The sequence below is a fragment of the Vipera ursinii genome (assembly GCF_947247035.1).
Source record: "Vipera ursinii genome assembly, chromosome: 5".
NCBI classification, from domain to species: Eukaryota; Metazoa; Chordata; class Lepidosauria; order Squamata; family Viperidae; genus Vipera; species Vipera ursinii.
Genome location: NC_139518.1, coordinates 75,545,000 through 75,563,353, shown reverse-complemented (window position 1 = coordinate 75,563,353; position 18,354 = coordinate 75,545,000). Strand labels below are relative to the sequence as shown.

The 18,354-nt window shown below is 44.7% G+C and overlaps 1 protein-coding gene and 1 long non-coding RNA gene across 2 annotated transcripts in view; one reads left to right on the top strand and one right to left on the bottom strand.

Annotated features, from left to right (window-relative positions):
• SGMS1 (sphingomyelin synthase 1) overlaps positions 1–7,987 on the bottom strand; it is a 105,205-nt gene extending 97,218 nt beyond the window's left edge. The window contains exon 1 of the mRNA XM_083365026.1: positions 7,762–7,987. The gene's annotated coding sequence lies outside the window, so the exon portion shown is untranslated. The remainder of the gene's footprint in view (positions 1–7,761) is intronic.
• Positions 7,988–12,661: 4,674 nt separating this feature from the next.
• On the top strand, positions 12,662–16,931 carry LOC310641719. The gene is made up of 2 exons (XR_014492767.1): positions 12,662–13,024; positions 15,856–16,931. It is a non-coding gene; the product is annotated as an uncharacterized lncRNA (long non-coding RNA).
• The last annotated feature ends 1,423 nt before the right edge of the window (positions 16,932–18,354 follow it).

Genomic DNA, 18,354 nt, shown 5'->3' with positions numbered 1-18,354 from the left:
CTGAGGATGCCTCAACCACATGGAATGCAAAACCGGTGCTCAGAATCTGATGACACCAGTTGGTTTGGCAATCCTGCCTGACACGGGGGTTCGGCGTAGGAGAGCATGCCATTTTCAGGAATCCTGTGCCCTGTTCCCTGCTGAACTTTATTCCCATACCAAATCCCAGGTCATCCATGGACAGTGTTATGCTGTTATCCTGTTATGCTAGCCCTTCCTTTGTTTTTCAAGTTTCTTATGCAGGAATTTTGCTTCAGTTCACCATGACCTCTGAATCATCAACCCCAAAGGTAATGTACTAATAACTGCTGATTATTTGTTGGGTAATGTATGTGAATCAGAGAAGAGGCTACAATCCTTCACATACATGGAAATTACCAGGAATTATCTTTTAAGAAATATAAAGTATTCTGATGAACTTCTTTGCTTGGACAAGCCTATATGCATTTTGATCACTACTTCCAATCATCATCTGCAACTAAAGATCACAATTCTTTAACTCTGGCCTGCCTATCCTCCTTGCCTTGGACACACTTTTTACCATCTGCCTACCTATCCTCTCCCCTCTCCCTTTGGACTTTCGACATACCTGGGTATCGGCCACGGTGGGAGAGTGGCTGGACTTTTCCATCTGCAACCACATAGAGGTGGGAGCTCTATGGGTTTGCCTACCCAGAGGATATCTGGTCCACCCCCAGGAACGGAGCCTCTACCCGTTGTGAGAGAACGGGTTGCGGCCTGTCTTGGGGGCCACCCAACTGAGTGGCAGTGAAGTTGGGTGGATCCAGGTTTCTGTCATGTTCAATCCTCCCATGGACAACTAGGGATGCCTATCCTGGACTGTTTGGACTTTTATACTTATGCGGCAATATACGAGTACGCGTTTGTACGCCCTCAGGGGTGCCCCCCTCTCCTGGGTGCGACCTGCCTCCTTAAATGTTGATGACCTTGATGACGGGCCCGAGTTTTGGGTCTCTGAGAGATGGCTGGGCAGGGGCAGGGGCTATCCATGTAATTCTAGGAAGCCTCTGATTATTTTTTTATCCAAATTTTTTATAAGGTTAGGGAGCGGGGTGGGAGATAGCGGTGGTTTGGCTATGGGGGGTGGCCGATCTACCATGGTTCAGACCAGCCTTGGGTCTGATGGCACGGGGGGAGAACGGGGTGGCGTTGTCGCCGGGGCTCATGAGCGGGTCGTGGGATTATCAATTCCCACGACGGGGAAAGGCAGCAGGCGGATAGACAGGGGGCCATATCGTTACCGGGAGGGCCGTCCCCGCTATTTGCAAGCGGTGAGGCGCTCCGACCCTCTGCTTCTTCCCCGAGGTTCCGGGAGGAGGATGTGCAGCCTCCTGAGCTCCGGCTGGTGTACCTGAATGCCAGGTCCGTGGTTAATAAAGCTCCCCTCGTTAGGGATTTAGTTGAGGGTGAGCAGGCGGACCTGGCTTGCATCACGGAGACTTGGTTGGGCCCAGAGGGTGGGGTCCCTTTGGTTGACCTCTGCCCACCAGGCTTCCGGGTGCTGCACCGGCCAAGAGCTCAAGGTAGGGGTGGGGGAGTGGCGGTTATTATTAGGGAGACCTTATGTCCGCGGGAGACCACCGTTTCTCAGATAGTAGGGTGTGAGTCTCTCTTTGTGAGATTTGGTTCTGGGGCGCAGTTGGGTTTGCTGCTGACGTACATTTCGCCTAGTCGTGCAGCGGCAGCCCTGCCCGAGCTGCTTGATATCCTCTCAGGGTTGGTGGTTGAGTTTCCCAAACTTATAGTTTTGGGAGACTTCAATCTACCATCCCTGGGAGGCTCATCTGAGCTAGCTCGGGAGTTCATGGCTTCCATGACGGCCATGGACCTGACGCAAGTAATTTCTGAACCAACTCATGAGGGAGGCCACACTCTTGACCTGATTTTTTTATCTAGACGGTGGTTGGATGATCTTGGTGGGGGCTCTCCATTTATTATGCCCCTATCATGGACCGATCATCATCTCCTGCGGATGGTCTTCCGTTTTGCCACCCCCCGCCGTGGGGATACGGAACCAATTAGATGGTACCGCCCCAGACGCTTAATGGATCCTGATAGATTCCAAGCGGCGCTGGGGTCCCCACCTGCCTCCATTGCTCACAGCTCGGCGGATGCCTTAGTGGAAACCTGGGAAAGGGCAGCCACTGAGGCACTTGACCGGGTTGTACCCTTGCGGCCTCTGACCCGGCGCAGATCCCAGCGAGCTCCATGGTTCTCCGCGGAGCTCCGGGAGATGAAGCGTCGGAAACGGGGCCTAGAGAGCTGTTGGAGGTCGAGCCGATCCGAACCCGACCGGTTGCGGTTAAGAACCTATATTAGGTCTTATCTCGCAGCGATGAGGGTGGCGAGGTGTAATTACTTCTCTACCCTCATTGCGTCCGCAGATAATCGCCCGGCCGCCCTGTTTAGGGTGACTCGCTCGCTCCTTAATCAGGAGGTGAGGGAGGATCCCTTGCAGGGTCGTGCTGAGGAATTTAGTCAACATCTGTCGGATAAAATCGCTCGGATTCGGACCGGTTTGGACTCCAGCTGGGCAGAGTCAGGCGATCAGGACACGAACGGTCTTGTCAATGTTATCTGGGAAGAGTTTGATTCTGTGACCCCTGATGGTGGACAGGATTATGGGGAGGCTGAGCTCCTCCACATGTTTGTTGGATCCGTGCCCTTCCTGGCTGGTTTATGCAGCTAGGGAGAGGACACGAGGCTGGCTCCAGGCGGTTATATCTGCTTCTTTGAGTGAGGGTTATTTCCCCACCGTCTTGAAGGAGGCGGTGGTGAGACCTCTCCTCAAGAAGCCTGCCTTGGACCCAGCTGTATTGAACAACTTTCGTCCAGTCTCCAACCTTCGCTTTCTTGCGAAGGTTGTTGAGAGTGTGGTGGCGCATCAGCTCCCTCTGGTCCTGGATGAAGCGGATTATCTGGACCCCTACCAATCGGGTTTCAGGCCCGGGTACAGCACGGAGACGGCATTGGTCGCTTTGGTGAATGATCTCTGGAGGGCTCGGGACAGGGGATATTCCTCTGTCCTAGTCCTATTAGACCTCTCGGCGGCTTTCGATACCATCGACCATGGTATCTTGCTGCGGCGTCTCAGGGGATTGGGAGTGGGAGGCACGGTTCTTCGGTGGTTCTCCTCCTATCTCCTGGGACATTCGCAGTCGGTGTTGGCAGGGGGGGCAGAGATCGGCCCCTAGGTCTCTCGTTTGTGGAGTTCCTCAGGGGTCGGTTCTCTCGCCTCTCCTGTTCAACATCTACATGAAACCGCTGGGTGAGATCATTCGTGGTTTTGGAGTTGGGTATCATCAATATGCCGATGATACCCAACTTTTCTTTTCGACCCCAAACCACCCCAGTGATGCCCTCGCTGTGATGTCCCGTTGCCTGGAGGCGGTTCGGGTCTGGATGGGGAGGAACAGACTTCAGCTCAACCCTGACAAGACTGAGTGGCTGTGCATTCCGACATCCCGGGACATTCAAAATGTTCCATCTTTTTCTATGGGGGGTGAGCTCTTACCCCCCGTGGATAGGGCTCGCAACTTGGGAGTCCTCCTAGATTCACGGCTTACCCTAGAAGATCATGTAGTGGCCGTGACTAGGGGGGCTTTTGCCCAGGTTCGCCTGGTGCGCCAGTTGCGGCCCTATCTGGACCGGGATGCCCTGTGCACGGTCACTCATGCGCTCGTGACCTCTCGCCTTGACTACTGTAATGCTCTCTACATGGGGCTTCCCTTGAAGACCACTCGGAGGCTCCAACTGGTACAGAATGCGGCCGCGAGAGTTGTCTTGGGAGTTTCCCGGTACTCCCATGTTACACCTTTGCTCCGCGAGCTGCATTGGTTACCAGTTGTCTTCCGGGTGAGGTTCAAGGTCTTGGTTATGATCTTTAAGTCCCTACATGGCATGGGTCTGGGGTACCTCGGGGACCACCTGCTGCCGGCTTCAACTCCCCTCCGCCCTGTGCGTTCCCACAGAGAGGGCCTCCTCAGGGTGCCTCCGGTCAGGGAATGCCGACTGGCGGCCCCCAGGGGGAGAGCCTTCTCTGTGGGTGCCCCGGCTTTGTGGAACCAACTGCCGGTGGAGCTCCGGATGGCATCGGACCTCCGAACTTTCCGCCGTGGTCTGAAGACCCATTTGTTTGAATTGGCCGGTCTGGCCTGATGGGGGAGCTGGGTTTTAAATTGTTATTTTAGATTGTATTATTGTTTTTTAATTGGGCATTGATTTAATCTCTGTTTTAACTTTTGTATAGTATTGTATTTTTATTTATATGCCCTGTGAACCGCCCTGAGTCCCCAGGGAGAAGGGCGGTATATAAATTAAATAAAACGTAAAACGTAAACGTAAACTGATTTGCTTTTATAAAGCCACAGCTGGACAACAGAAAGATGACAAGACATTTTGTGCACACAAGAGTACAACCTAGCATTCTTTGGGTGTTTGAGAACTTATCAAAATAAATATTATTTATTTCCCACCTTTATTGTTTTTTATATATAACTCAAGGCAGTGAACATACCAAATGTTTCTTCTTCCTTCTATTTCCCTGACCACAACAACCCTGTGAGATAGGTTATGGTGAGAGTGATAACACAAAGTCACCAAGCCAGCTTTCATTCCTAGAACTCAGTCTCCTGGTTTCTAGCCTGACTCCTTAACCACTAGAGCAAACTGGCTCTAATTCATAAATTTAAGGTTAATTAAGGTTCAAGGTTTAGAAACAGATGTCAAATTCTCAGTATACTGCAATCATTCTCGTAGTTGCCAAAGAGAATTAATTTTCAGCATAATCGGCAAAGAGAAAATTGTACTCATCTTTATACTTTTCCTAAGAAAGCTAATTTATACTGCTTATATTTTTGCATGATTCTATCGGCATTTTCAATATTCTACAAGGCCGTTTTATATAAAACAAAATTTTAGATGTCTATGCTTTAGGGAGCAATAACTCAACTTCAACTTTGGTAGGTATACCCATTTTTAAATATCTGTTCGTCACAAATACATCTTTATTTTTCATTATATGTGTGTACCTAAAAATATAATGATTAAGGAAGCCTTAAATGACTGACAGAAACTATGAGAAACCGTGAACAGGATAAAAACGTACCAACATATGAGAATATCCCATATTAAAAACAGGCATGTAATTTGAGTAGCCAAATTAGCTTAAATCATTGCTTGTGCTTACTGCCTATTATAATAGTCAGTTAAACCAGTCTTTGAACTGGGTCTTTGTACGACTAGCTGCCAGCTCAACAGGTGCTACCAGATAAGGTGCCAACTCTTGTTCTCATAATCATAGAAACCCGTCAGCCAGTCTGCAATGCTTAGAAATGAATTATCTTACTCTACCTAGATTCAAACCTCACGACTTGGCATGCTTGATTTGGCTTAGCATGATGCATAAACCCAGCCACTGTTCCTAATTTATCACCTAATGGCTACAGCACAGCACACAATTCAGCCACCAAATCAGATCATTAATCCGTCTATTTCAGCACCAGTGACTATTAGCAGCTCTCTAGAGCAGGGGTCTTCAAACTCGGCCCTTTTATGACTCATGGACTTCAACTCCCAGAATTCCTCAGCCAGCATGCCTGGCTGAGAAATTCTGGGAGTTGAAGTCCATGAGTCATAAAAGGGCCGAGTTTGAAGACCTCTGCTCTAGAGCTTTGGACAACATTAATCCCAGCCTTATCTTTAAAAGCAACCTCAGTTTTACTAGCTTGAATGACTTCAGTCATATGTGATGCATTGAAAGATTTTATTATCAACAATTATTTACTAGTATCGGGATAAGGAACTTGTCCTTCAGATCTTATACTGTTTAAGTATATATTTCATATTTTGGCAACAGGAAGAGATGCCAATAGATATTAAATGCAGGACTTTTCTAAAAGAAAAGTATTTCAAATTCAGCTTCTAACTAGGTTTGTATCATCCAGAGATGTACTTTAATACTACGTCCAAATACCAATATATGCATAACATAAGGCCAGTAGTATTATCTCAGGCTATATTCCTAATTGCACAAGTCTCAGCTCACAGCCAAACAGGAAAACTGACAGTGGAAATGCTACATCAGAGATCACAGCAAAGAGTACCTGTCCTGCCCTGAAAAACACATTTCTTTATTATTACTTGGTTTAGAACTTCATTGCTTCAAATTGGTTGTATCTTACCTCCTACTTGACAACAAAGCTACAGGTAGTATCTTTCACTGCACAAAGACAAGCAATTGGTTTACAATGGTGGACCAGCAAGGAATAGGGAAAAAATATTCTTCATTGGCCTGCACATTTATAGTGTCAATTTTTTTAGGGAGGAAAAAGTATTGAAGCTTTTGTATTTATTTGAACTACATCTTCAAACAAACTTGAAGATTTCACCTGATAGAAAATTGGTGATCAAAGCAAAACAGCAGTTAATATTGGGCAGTGAAAGATATCCGACAATCCTCAAAGAAGATTGCATGTGGGTGAGGGATTCTCCTAGTCTTTTTGACAACCTGACAATACTGTTTGTAATTTTTTTAGTATTTCAAATCCGGCTCCACTGATGATGCACAAGAGAGCCATAAGCAAATTACTGTCTCTCAGGCAAAGCTGCTTACCTACAATTCGGCCTACCATAATATTCTCCAGGACAGGGCAGATGGCTGAATTAGTGCCATGTTGCATCAGAAGCCATATGACTGAGCAATGTTGTATATGAACTTTTGCTATTAATAAGCTCTCAGTTCATATATTATGCAACGTACATATAACTGCAGGCATACAGTTAAACTACTGGCTGAAAAACCTTCCACTGCTCTAATGTGCAATTACAGTACGTTATCCTTCCATCACACTTCTGTGGCTTTTCTTAGCATGGAAATCTTACACCTAACGTAAACACTTCCCCCCCCCATGCAAATCTCAACAGCTCTTTAGCAAAAAAAAAAAAACTCCATCACTCGCATCCTCCCAGTTTACCTGCCTTCTTGGTCGTACAGTATATACCCACATGCCTACCGTAACAATTTCACACCCGACCTCCTCCACCTTCGCCTCAGCATCCCTTGCTCTCTATCGCAGCAACCAACGGGGCCAAGAGCAATTCTGCCCAATGGAAAGCCATCCTTCATCTGCGCCATCCACCCGCAGCTCCCTAAATTGCCCAGCAGAGGGCATCTGCAAAAGACCAGCTAGCCAAGTCCCAAACCTCTAAAACAGGGGTCTTCAAACTTGGCCCTTTTAGGACTTGTGGACTTCAACTCCCAGAATTCCTCAGCCAGCAAAGCTGGCTGAGGAATTCTGGGAGGTGAAGTCCACAAGTCCTAAAAGGGCCAAGTTTGAAGACCCCTGCTCTAAAAAGATCTCCATTTGGGGCAGGCGACCCTAAGCCAACCTTTCCGGCTTGCTCTTCTCCGGTCTTCCCCTCCCTGCTCCGGACCAGCAGGCTTGCCAGTTCTCTCCAGCCATTACCTGCTTAACATGACGACCGACGACCAACGGCGCACAGACGGCGGTGGCTCCCTTAAGTTTCTTCCCAGCCTGTTCTTCCCGCCTCCGGAGGGAGGGAAAGAGGCCTTCGGCTGCTTCCTTCCCGAGCAACTCCGACGAGCTGGCCCCAATCAATCCCCGCCACTGCTCTTTCCCCACCCTTTCCAAGCTGGCCCTTCGCCCGCGCGCGGCTTCCCCCGGCCGCCCGACCAGCTACCCCGGCAAGGCGAGGGCGAGAAGCGAAGGGGCCGCTTACCCCACTCCGCTCTGCAAGTACGGGATCCCGGGCGGCTGAGACCACGTCAGGCTCTTCTGGACCGGCCGCGGCTGCCTCCCGGAGCTGCCTTTACCTGCACCGGGAGACGCACGCGCGCGCGCCGGGAGCGCAGCAGCAGCAGCAGCAGCACCAACAGCAGCGGCAGCAGCAGCAGCCACGGCGGAGTCCCGGACGGCGACGTAAGCGGGGAGGGTCTATTGAGCAAGCAGCAAGAGAACGACGCCTCCGCCACGTGATGGGCCCTGTCAGCCTGCGCAGCCGTCTTACCTCTCGGTGGCCCCGCCTGGCGAAGGAGGGAGGGAGGGAGGGAGGGAGGGAGGCTAGGGCAGGGCTCAGCAACCTGAAAGAGCCTCTCGGAACCGGCTCCCTCACAAAAGGAAAAACTGGGAGCCGCAGAAAAATGTGTGCACATGTGCAGAACAGGGTTTGACTGAAGAGTGGAGCCAAGGCGAGATATGCACCTACCCTGCATGTTTGAATTTATTTTATTTTATTCATTTATTTATTAAATTTTTATACCGCCCTTCTCCCGAAGGACTCAGGGCGGTGTACAGGGCAGTAAATATCAAAATATAAATACAAAAGTTAAAAAAGAGATTAAAAAGAATTAAATAATTATGCCCAATATAATACAATAATAAAACCGTGTTAAAACTAAGTCCAACCCCAAACCCATCAGACCAGGCTAGATTGTTCAAATAAATAAGTTTTTAAATTGCGCCAGAAGGAGCGAAGGTCGGGGGGGGGGCATCCAGAGCTCAACCGGCAAGCAGTTCCATAGATCTGGCGTGCCTACAGAGAAGGCCCTCCCCCTGGGGGCCACCAATCGACATTCTCTGATCGGAGGCACCCTGAGGAGGCCCTCTCTGTGGGAGCGCACTGGACAGAGGGAAGTTGACGCCGGCAGCAGGTGCTGCCGTAGGTAATCCGGACCCATTCAACCAATTGATTGGTTGAAATTTTTTAGTCCCAGTTTTTTTTGGGGGGGACTGCACATGGCAGAGGACTGGGAGCGGCAGGAGACGGCTGAAAGAGCCGCACACGGCTCCAGAGCTGCGGGTTGCAGACCTGTGGGCTAGGGAGCCGCCGAGCCTCTTCAGGGGTGACGGCGGGGACGGGGCGCGCGCCGAGTCCGAGAGAGGTGGAGAAGAAGGTTGAATCGAAGAGTTGCAACGGGAGCCCGGCGTTTCCCGGGCTTAAGATAACCTTGCTGAAGACCCGGCCTCCCTGAGACAATCATAATTATTAAATTAAATTATTACATAATTTAATTTATTTTGTTTGGGGCTCAATTTAATTTAATCTATTTTTAACTTCTGTATGTCATATTTTAATTGCCCTGGACGCGGTGGCTCAGTGGGTTAGGACGTTGAGCTTGTCGATCAGAAGGTCGGCATTTTGGTGGGTCGAATCCCGATTGCTGCGTAAAAGAGTGTGAGCGCCTGTTAATTGTCCCAGCTTCTGCCAACCTAGCAGTTCGAAAGCAAGTAGAAAAATAGGGACCACTATGGTGGGAAGGTAACAGCGTTCCGTGCGCCTCTGGCATCTAGTCATGCCGGCCACATGACCACGGAGACGTCCTGGACAAGCGCTGGCTCTTTTGAGGCAGGCCATAAGGAAAAATATAAATAATACATATGGATGCTGTATGTCATAAATGTGAGGTAGGACACAACAGTGAGGCATAGAGAATAATGCGTGTATTAGAAGAAGAACAAGGAAATGGAAAATGTCAAACCACACATTCACCCCTGGGGCACCTTTGGTATAGCTGTCACAGAATTCAGTTACAGCTAACCACATATGTCTCGCTTGTACCCAACCACAGACATAGCACAGGAAACGTAGATGCTAGCAAGGTGCCTGTGATCATTGTCAGAAACAAGGTTGCATGATATTTAGCTAGAATTTCGCACTGCAAAGGGGGGCTAGGGATGAGCTAGAAGGGGGCTTAGAATCCATGTAACCAATCAGAATTAATAATTTACATTTCCGTGTTCTGTGACTTTTGAAAACTATAAATGTACCTGCTTGTTTCCTGGAAAGTTGTTCAGACATTGCCTTTGCTTTCTAATCTGAACCTTTTGCACACAAAATAAAACAAACTTCTTTTGATTCCGAGGTCTGAGTCTCTTAAATTCTGCAACACTTTGGCTTTAGCACGCATGTGCGGGGGAACCTTTACCGCCCTGAGTCCCTCAGGAGAAGGGCGGTATATAAATCTAATATATAAATAAATCTTGGGGCTGCAGCTGCTCAGAGTGAGCACCGACTCGAGGGCAATTGATCGGTCCCTGAAGGCAGAAAAGGCCTCAAGTCAAGGTCCACTCCTGGGTTGCGTAGACCGGGTCCAAGGGCTTTGCCACTTCTTCCCCTTGAACCTGCTTTGACTTTCCACTCTGATCAAAAGCCTAGGCGTTTTTTTCCCCCAGCCGTTTACAGAAAGTCCTTGATTTACAACAGTTCGCTTAGTGACCGTTCAAAGTTACAAAGGGACTGGAAAAACAAGTGACTTATGACCATTTTACGCACCATCTTTGTAGCATTCCCCACGATCATGTGATCAAAATTCAGAGGCTTGGCAACTGGTTCATACTTACAACGGTTGCTGTGTCCCTGGGTCAGGTGATCCCCTTTTGCGACTTTCTGAGAAGCAAAATCAATGGGGAAGCCAGATTCACTTAACAGCCATGTTACTAACTTAACAACTGCAGTGGTTCACTTAACTGTGGCAAGAAAGGTTGTAAAATGGGGCAAAATTCACTTGACAACTGTCTTGCTTAACAATTATAATTTGGGGCTCAATTGTGGTTGTAGGTCAAGGACTACCGGTATCTGAATATGTACCAGGCCTCTGACCTTCATTAGCTTCTCGATACTGACCAAGTTTGTTCAAGTGATGGGATTTGCTAGTACCCAAGTATCTTGTACCCACCTCAGCTAGTGAGTTTGTAGGTTCCTGGGTTTCTACAATGTGCACTATTAGGCATGGAGTCAGTGTATCCTGTAAGTAAAGTTGAAGTGAGGGAGGACTTGTGTTTTGCATTTAAGAAAAGGAGGAAATCAACTACAGGTCACCCTAAAATTTCTGTTGCTAAGTGAAATATTTTAAAGTGACTTTTGCCCCATTTTCCGACCAATCTTGCCACAGTTGTTAAATAAATCACTGCAGTTGTTAAGTTAGTAACATGGTTCTTAAGTGACAAGCATTGACTCTGCTTGACAGAAGGCCGCATAAGCTGATCACATCATGAATGTGAACCATCCTGGAAACTGAGGGAACGGCCCCCACTCCCTTGGCCCTGGCCCAGAGACCCTCCTTCTGCCAGAGACCCTCAGATCTGTCCCACTCCTGCCCAGGCCCTCATAGGCACCCTTGATGCGAACGATGTAGAACCGGCCATGCCCACCCAGTAGGCCATACACACTTTAGCGATGCCTACCCAGTAGGCCACACCCACCCAGGCCATACCCACCCGGCCCCCTGAGGGCAACCGCAATGCTGATGCGGCCCTCAATGAAATTGAGTCTGACACCCCTGGTTTAGGGCTATGTATTTCAGCTTCTGTGGCATTTGCAAGCCCTTCTGGACAGCCTTGGCCAACTCTCTAGCTTTTCCTAATAAGTTTATTGTGAGTGTACAGTGGAAGAGAGAAAAATTCTGCAATAAATAAATAGTAGGGCCCAAAGAGAAAACTACCCACTGGAAGACTAAAATATGAGCCACCTCCCTTGCTCTGAAAATGGGTGGCTATATAAATGCTTCAGTTAAAATAAAATACAGTACAGTACCTATAATCAGGCCTTATGCTTAGATGGTATCACTTCTTTTCCTCATTTCCTAATAATTGTACCACCAAGTCATAGAAGCCAGTAAAAAGATTGCCAAATCCATGAATCAGCACATTAAATGTAATGTGTAACTTTAATGACAATATGTTTATTCCCAGAAGTGAACTTTATTACCTGAAACAGTTTATTTGAAATTAAGAGCTGTGTGTGTAAAATAAAGATTGTGGCAAATGTATAAACGTGCTTCCATAGAAATAGCCTCACTGAGTTCAATTATGGGTAGATTCTGTTGAAAGAAAAATCTTCATCAAGGTCCAGTCCAAGCTGGGAATAAACAAAATGGAGACTGAAGGTTGTAGTTTATTGAAGAGGAGACCCAGGCAGAAAGATGGCTCTGGAAAAACTGACCACATGTAGTATGGATTTTATACCTTCTTGAGCTTTTGTTTGGAGTTGTTCCTGTGGCATGAACTTTGACCTGAATCCGAGTGTGCCTTTCTGGTATTCTGATGGTGGTGGGTTAATCCTATTATGTCCCAAAGGTTATACCTGCTTCCCTGGGGATGTGGCTGATGTCTATGTGCTGTGTTGGATTTTTTCGGTGTGAGGGATTGTTAATTCTAGGGATCTTTGTCTTTCTAATCCAAGCTTCCTGGCTCCAATCTTTCTGACAAGATTATCACATCTGCATTTCTGTAGACCTGGTTTCTGTTTGGGGCAGAGAGACTTTGGAGGAGGGGTTGGTTTCTGACTTTAAGATCCCTTGGGGAAATATAATATACTGCCTTTTAATATTCCCAAAAATATTTCTTTCTGGGAGGGGTGACTTCCCACAATTCCATACAAGTCTAAGGTGGATACTGAAAAGATTTCTTCAACTATGAAAAGATCAATCACATATATTTCAGCATGATAAATTGCTGCTAAAATAATAAAATAAATTTGTTTTTCATTGATTATGGGTCATTAACCTCTAGGATAGGGCTTTTCAACCGGTGGTATGCATACCACATGCGGTACTTTGCTACATGGCAAGTGGTACACGATCGTCCTAGAGAAGTGTAGCGGAGGAGGGCAATGAGCCCAAGTGACCCAAGCCTGAGGGAGAGGCAGCTGCAGCTGCAGCACTGTCTGGGCTCGGCAGAAGCCCCAGGAGCCAATAGGGCTCCAGCTGATTCGTGCTTCTGGAAGCAGCACAGAGCTGGTGTTGAACTGAAGAAAAAGTGGAGGAAGAGAAGAGAGGCTACAAAATGAGATGGTTTGGACAGGAAAGGGAAAAAAAGACAACAGGGAAAGAGAAGGAGACCTCAGTAGGTAGGGAGGAAACAGGGACAGAGGAGAAGCAGCTCTTGCTGGAAGAAAAGAAAAGGGCACCTGGCTCGTTTTTTTTTCCAGCCAGGAGAATATAATCAGCACTGATGAAATGAAAAACCGGCATGTTGGAAAGGAGGTAGGTTTATTTAGTTCTGGGTCAGCTGTCAGCTTGATTGGGTTACCATAAGGATTTTTCTACAGTTTTTACAGTGTTTTGTAATTCACAGGTTCAGTTTATATAGTTTGGTTATTGGAATCTTTTAGTCTGTATTTTAGGCTAGCAATTAATCTAAAGTGTTGACTTCCATAGGTTGAATCCCTTTAAACAAATGTAATTAGTTTTACCCCCTTATCTTGAGTCTCTCTATGGCTTTTAGAAAGTTTTCTTTGAAGGCAAACAAGCTTAATTTAAGGCTAAAGCTTCTCGCAATTGCTGGAGCCTTTCAGTCTCGGACTGCAACATTGTGACACATGACATGCCTGAGGCAGCTTAAAGGAAAAAAAAAACAGAATTTATATATTTCTTTATTTTGTGAGCCTTTCTCGCTTTGCACTTGATTCCTGTGTCTTTAAGGATACAGGGAAGGGATTGGGAGGGGGGGTGCATTTTTACTACTCTGTGGAAAGAGCTTGGAAGGGAGAGAGGAAGAAGGGCCAACCAGTGCTTGGGTATGGTTAGGAGGGCACTGACTTTTCTAGGCTACCCTATCTATTTTTCCTGGTAAAATACATGTGAAAATCCCATTGGAGGAAAATTTCACTTAGGGTTAGGGTTAGGTCACCATGAACTCATAGAGCAAAATAGACATTGCCAGAAAACTCACAGTTCTTGAGTATGGTTAGGAGGGCATTGAGTTTTCTAGTCTGCCATACCTGTGTTTCCTGGTAAAACACAGGGGGAAATCCTATTGAAAGAAAATTCCACTTAGGGTTAGGGTTAGGTCACCATGGACTCGTAGAGCAAAATGGACATCAACAAAAATTCAGAGTGCTTGGGTATGGTTAGGAGGGCACAGACTTTTCTAGGCTACCCTATCTATGTTTCCTGGTAAAATACATGGTAAAATCCCATTGGAGAAATATTGCACTTAGGGTTAGGGTTAGGTTACCATGAACTCGGAGAGCAAAATGGACATCAACAACAAACTTGGAATGTGTCAGGGCCCACTTCAATACTTCATCCCAAGACAGCAGAACTCATGGAAACGGATTTTTCCAAAAGGAACTTTTATTGGGAGAAGCTGATAGTAGGCATACTAAATAGGATCTGAGGGTTTCTCACTCAAATCGATAGGTAAAAAAGTGTTGCAAACAAAACTCAACCTATAGTTCATCCGGTCAGTTCAAATGGCCCAATCCCCAGGTGTTAGGATCCTCATGAGAACAGGGAGATAATATCAGGCCATATTCGGTTGTAGCTGCAATGTTTAGGCGGCTCTTTGGACATTCTCCTGGTAGTGTAGAGATAAACCAGTTGCCAGAGATTACATTCCTTTCTTTCCCTCCCTCTGCTAGCTGTCATTAAAGGATGGGAAAGTTCACTGAAGAATAATGCAGGAAAGCAAAGTGTTACTTTGTAGCAATAGAGGAAACCAAGGCAATAACCCTCAAGCTCTCCCCCTCCCCCCTAGGATGATGGTAGAACCCAGAGTGAGGAGAGTGAGATCCAGGCCAGGATGAAAGATGAAGAAAAGGGGAAGAAAAGGAAGAGGGGGGAGGACAGAAAGGGGAACGTATTACTATGGGTTCTGACATCCTGCCTCCCTTTAAAAAATGAGAGATCCACCTGTAAAGAGATAAAGATAAATATAGCAAGGATTAGTTGGATTTGTTTGGATACTCAGTGTGAAATTATTTTATCAACTTTGGTGCGTTAATGTGGCATTTGTGAACCCACAAAGGGGGAAAAAAGGAAAAGAAAAATTAATAAGAAAAAAAGTGAAAATATAAAGGAAAAAGGAAAAAAAGAAAAACAAGAAAGAAAAAAGAAAAAAATAGGAAAAAGAAAAAGAATATAGAAAACAAGAAAGGAAAATAGAAAAAAGAATAATAGGAAAAAAGAAAAGGAAAAATGGAAAAAAGGAAAAAGAAAAGAAAAAGAATTTAATAATAAAAATAAAAAAGTGAAAATATAAAGAAAAAAGGAAAAAGGAAAAAGGAAAAAAGTGAAAAAAGGAGAAGAAACAAAAATAATAAAAAGAAAAAACAAAAAATTAAAGGGAAAATAGTGATATGCAGGTTTGTGGTTTTGCTGGTAAAAAATACAGAAAATCAGTAGTTCCTTCAAGCTTTACATTTTTATTCAGCTGAACAAAAAGACAGGCTCTTCTAAATGAGAGCAGCCCCGAAAGACAAGAAATCCTTGTATTTATTCTTTCTGGTTACATATGAGCCTTGGTGGAGCAGTGGGCTAATGCCTCCTTAAGTAACACCAGCTGCCTGCAATTAGTGCAGGTTCGAGTCCCACCAGGCTCAAGGTTGACTCAGCCTTCCATCCTTCCGAGGTAAGTAAAATGAGGACCCAGATTGTTGGGGGCAATAAGCTGACTTTGTAATAATGCCGCTTGGCGGGGGCCGAAAGCCCTAATAAGCAGGCATATATATAGAATGAAGGCTATTGCTAAGCACATTGGTTTGTGCTTAAATTGTAAGCCGCCCTGAGTCTTCGGAGAAGGGCGGGATATAAATGGGATAAAAATAAATAAAATAAATAAATAAGCAAGCCATCCAGCAAAGCTGACACGCATATGATAAAAATTTCACCCAGTAAGTCTGGCTTACTGTAGATAAGAGAGCAGAAGTAACAAATATGTTCCCTTTTGGGTGTTTCCCTAAAGATATCGTATGTTCTTGGGTGGGTTAGGACATTGGATATTTTCCTTGCTGACCTTTCATGACCCTGCATCCAGGACTTTGCAAGAGCCCATATTCACAATTGATATTTCCTATACTGTCCCCTACTTCCAGGTCAACAACAGAAAAAAAACAAAAGAGAAAAGAGAAAAAGCAAATGAAAAAAGAAAGAAAAATGAAAAGGTGGAAGGGGGAAAAAGAAAAAGAAAAAAGAAATTAAGAAAAGAAAAATGAAAAGGGAGAGGAAAAAATAAAAAAAACAAGAAATGAAAAAAAGAAATGAAAAAAGGAAAAGAAAAGGAAAAAAAGGAAAAGGAAAAATTAATAAGAAAAAGAAAAAAGTGAAAATATAAAGAAAAGGAAAAGGAAAGGAAAAGGAAAAAGAAAAGAAAAATAGAAAAATAGAAAAAATAAAAGAAAAAATAAAAAGGAAAGGAAAAAAACAAAAGAAATAGAAAAAAGAATAAAAATAATGGAAAAAAGAAAAAAGAAGAAATTAATAAGAAAAAGAAAAAAGTGAAAATATAAAGAAAAGAATAAAGGAAAAAAGGAAAAATCAGAAAAAGAAAAGAAAAAGAGAAAATGAAATGAAAAAGGAAAATAGAAAAAAGGAAAAAAGAAAAAGAAGAAATAACTAAGAAAAAGGAAACAAATGAAAATATAAAGAAAAGGAAAAAGAAGGAAATAAAAAAAGAAGAAATTACTAAGAAAAAGAAATTAAAAGAGAACTAGAAAAAGGTGAAAATATAAAGAAAAGGAAAAATAAAGGAAAAAACAGGAAAAAGAAAAAGAAAAGAAAAAGGACAAACAAAAAAGGAAAAAGGAAAAGGAAAAGGAAAAAAGAAAAAAATGAAAAAATGAAAAAGGGGAAAAGAACAAAAAGAAAGGAAAAATAAATTAATAAAAGAAAAAGGAATACAGAAAAAAGAAAGGGGAAAAAGAGAAAGCAAATGAAAAAAGAGAAAAAGAAAAAGGGAAAGAAGGAAAAAAGCAAAAGAAAAGAAGGAAAAAGGAAAAGGAAAAAAGGAAAAACAAAACCAAAAAAGGGAAAAAGAAAAAAGAAGAAAAAAGAAAAGGAAATGAAAAAAGAAAAAGGAAAATAGAAAAAAGAAATGTGAAAAAGAAAAAAACACAAAAAAAATAAAAAGGAAAGGGGGAAAAAAGGAAAGGAAAGGAAAAGAAAAATAAAAGGTGCGGGGTTTCATCCAAGTTGCAACACCCCGGGTGGCAAGGATGGGTCACTTCGTCTATGCATTATAGGCGCCTGAATGCTGTATGTGTGGAAAACATGAACCCCTCCCCGTTATGAAGGACACGTTAGCGCACCTGTCAAAAGGATTTGTGGAAGGCATATTATTGCATAAGAATACGGGAGGGGATGAATGGAAGACTGTGTTCAATTGTTCAATGAGCTATTTTCAATTTAAGGTGCTACCTTTTGAACTACAGGGAGCTCCTGCTGAATTTATGCAATTAATAAATGAGGTTCTTCATGAGCACTTAAGGAGATTTAGTTTACCTTGATGACATCTTAATCTACACTGAAACCAAGGTGGAGCAAGTTAATTAGAGCAATGTTAAATAAGCTGCGCTCTGCTAAGTTGTTTGCCAAACTCTCCAAATGTGAATTCCACAAAGATCATATCGACTATTTGGGCTATCACATCTCCAGTGAGGGTGTCGAAATGGACCCGGAGGAAGTATGAGCTGTGTTGGAGTGGGAAGCCCCTCATACTAGAAAGCAATTACAAAGCTTTTTAGGCTTTCCGAACTTTTACCGACAGTTTTTTCCCTTGTTTGCACAAATTGCACTCCCCATTACAAATCTATTAAAGACTAAAGGCAGGGTCAAGCCAAAACCCACCCAGACGCTGAAATGGACGGGGGAGTGTCAAGCCACATTCGAAAAATTAAAGAGGCTTTTCTCTGTGGAACCAATTTCAAAGCACCTGGATCTGGAGAAAACTTTTGTCATTCAAGCTGAAGCTAGTGGTGTGGCCATAGGAACAGTCCTGCTCCAGAGGAACGAGGAGGACCAATTGCAACCATGCACATAAGCTTCTAAAAAGCTGCCTGAAACTGAACAGTGGTGGCCATCCTGGGAGAAGGAAGCCTATGCTGTACGATGGGCACTCCTAATCTGGAGCATTTCATGTTGTTGTTAGTTGCGAAGTCGTGTCCGACCCATCGCGACCCTATGGACAATGTTCCTCCAGGCTTTCCTGTCCTCTGCCATCTTCTGAGCATTTCATAGAGGAGAGCAAAATACTGTTCCAAATGTGAACCGAGCATAAGAACCTTGAAGCAATGAAAACCCCTAGGAAGTTGTCTCCCAAACAAGCATGGTGGTCCCAACATTTCCACCAATTTAACTTTACAATCCACTACCTCCCTGGGGGGAGGAATTTCCTAGCAAATACCCTATCTATAATGCCACAATATAATAGTGCAAAATCTGAAGTAGTTAAACCATTTACGACTCCTAAACAATTTGCAGCCCCTGTCACTACCCGAGCATAAAGCAAGGCCACGATGCCAATAGACAAGACAGCATGCCAGGAGTTCAAAACAGCACTGGAAACTGATGAGTGGTTTCAGGGGCATAAGAACCTG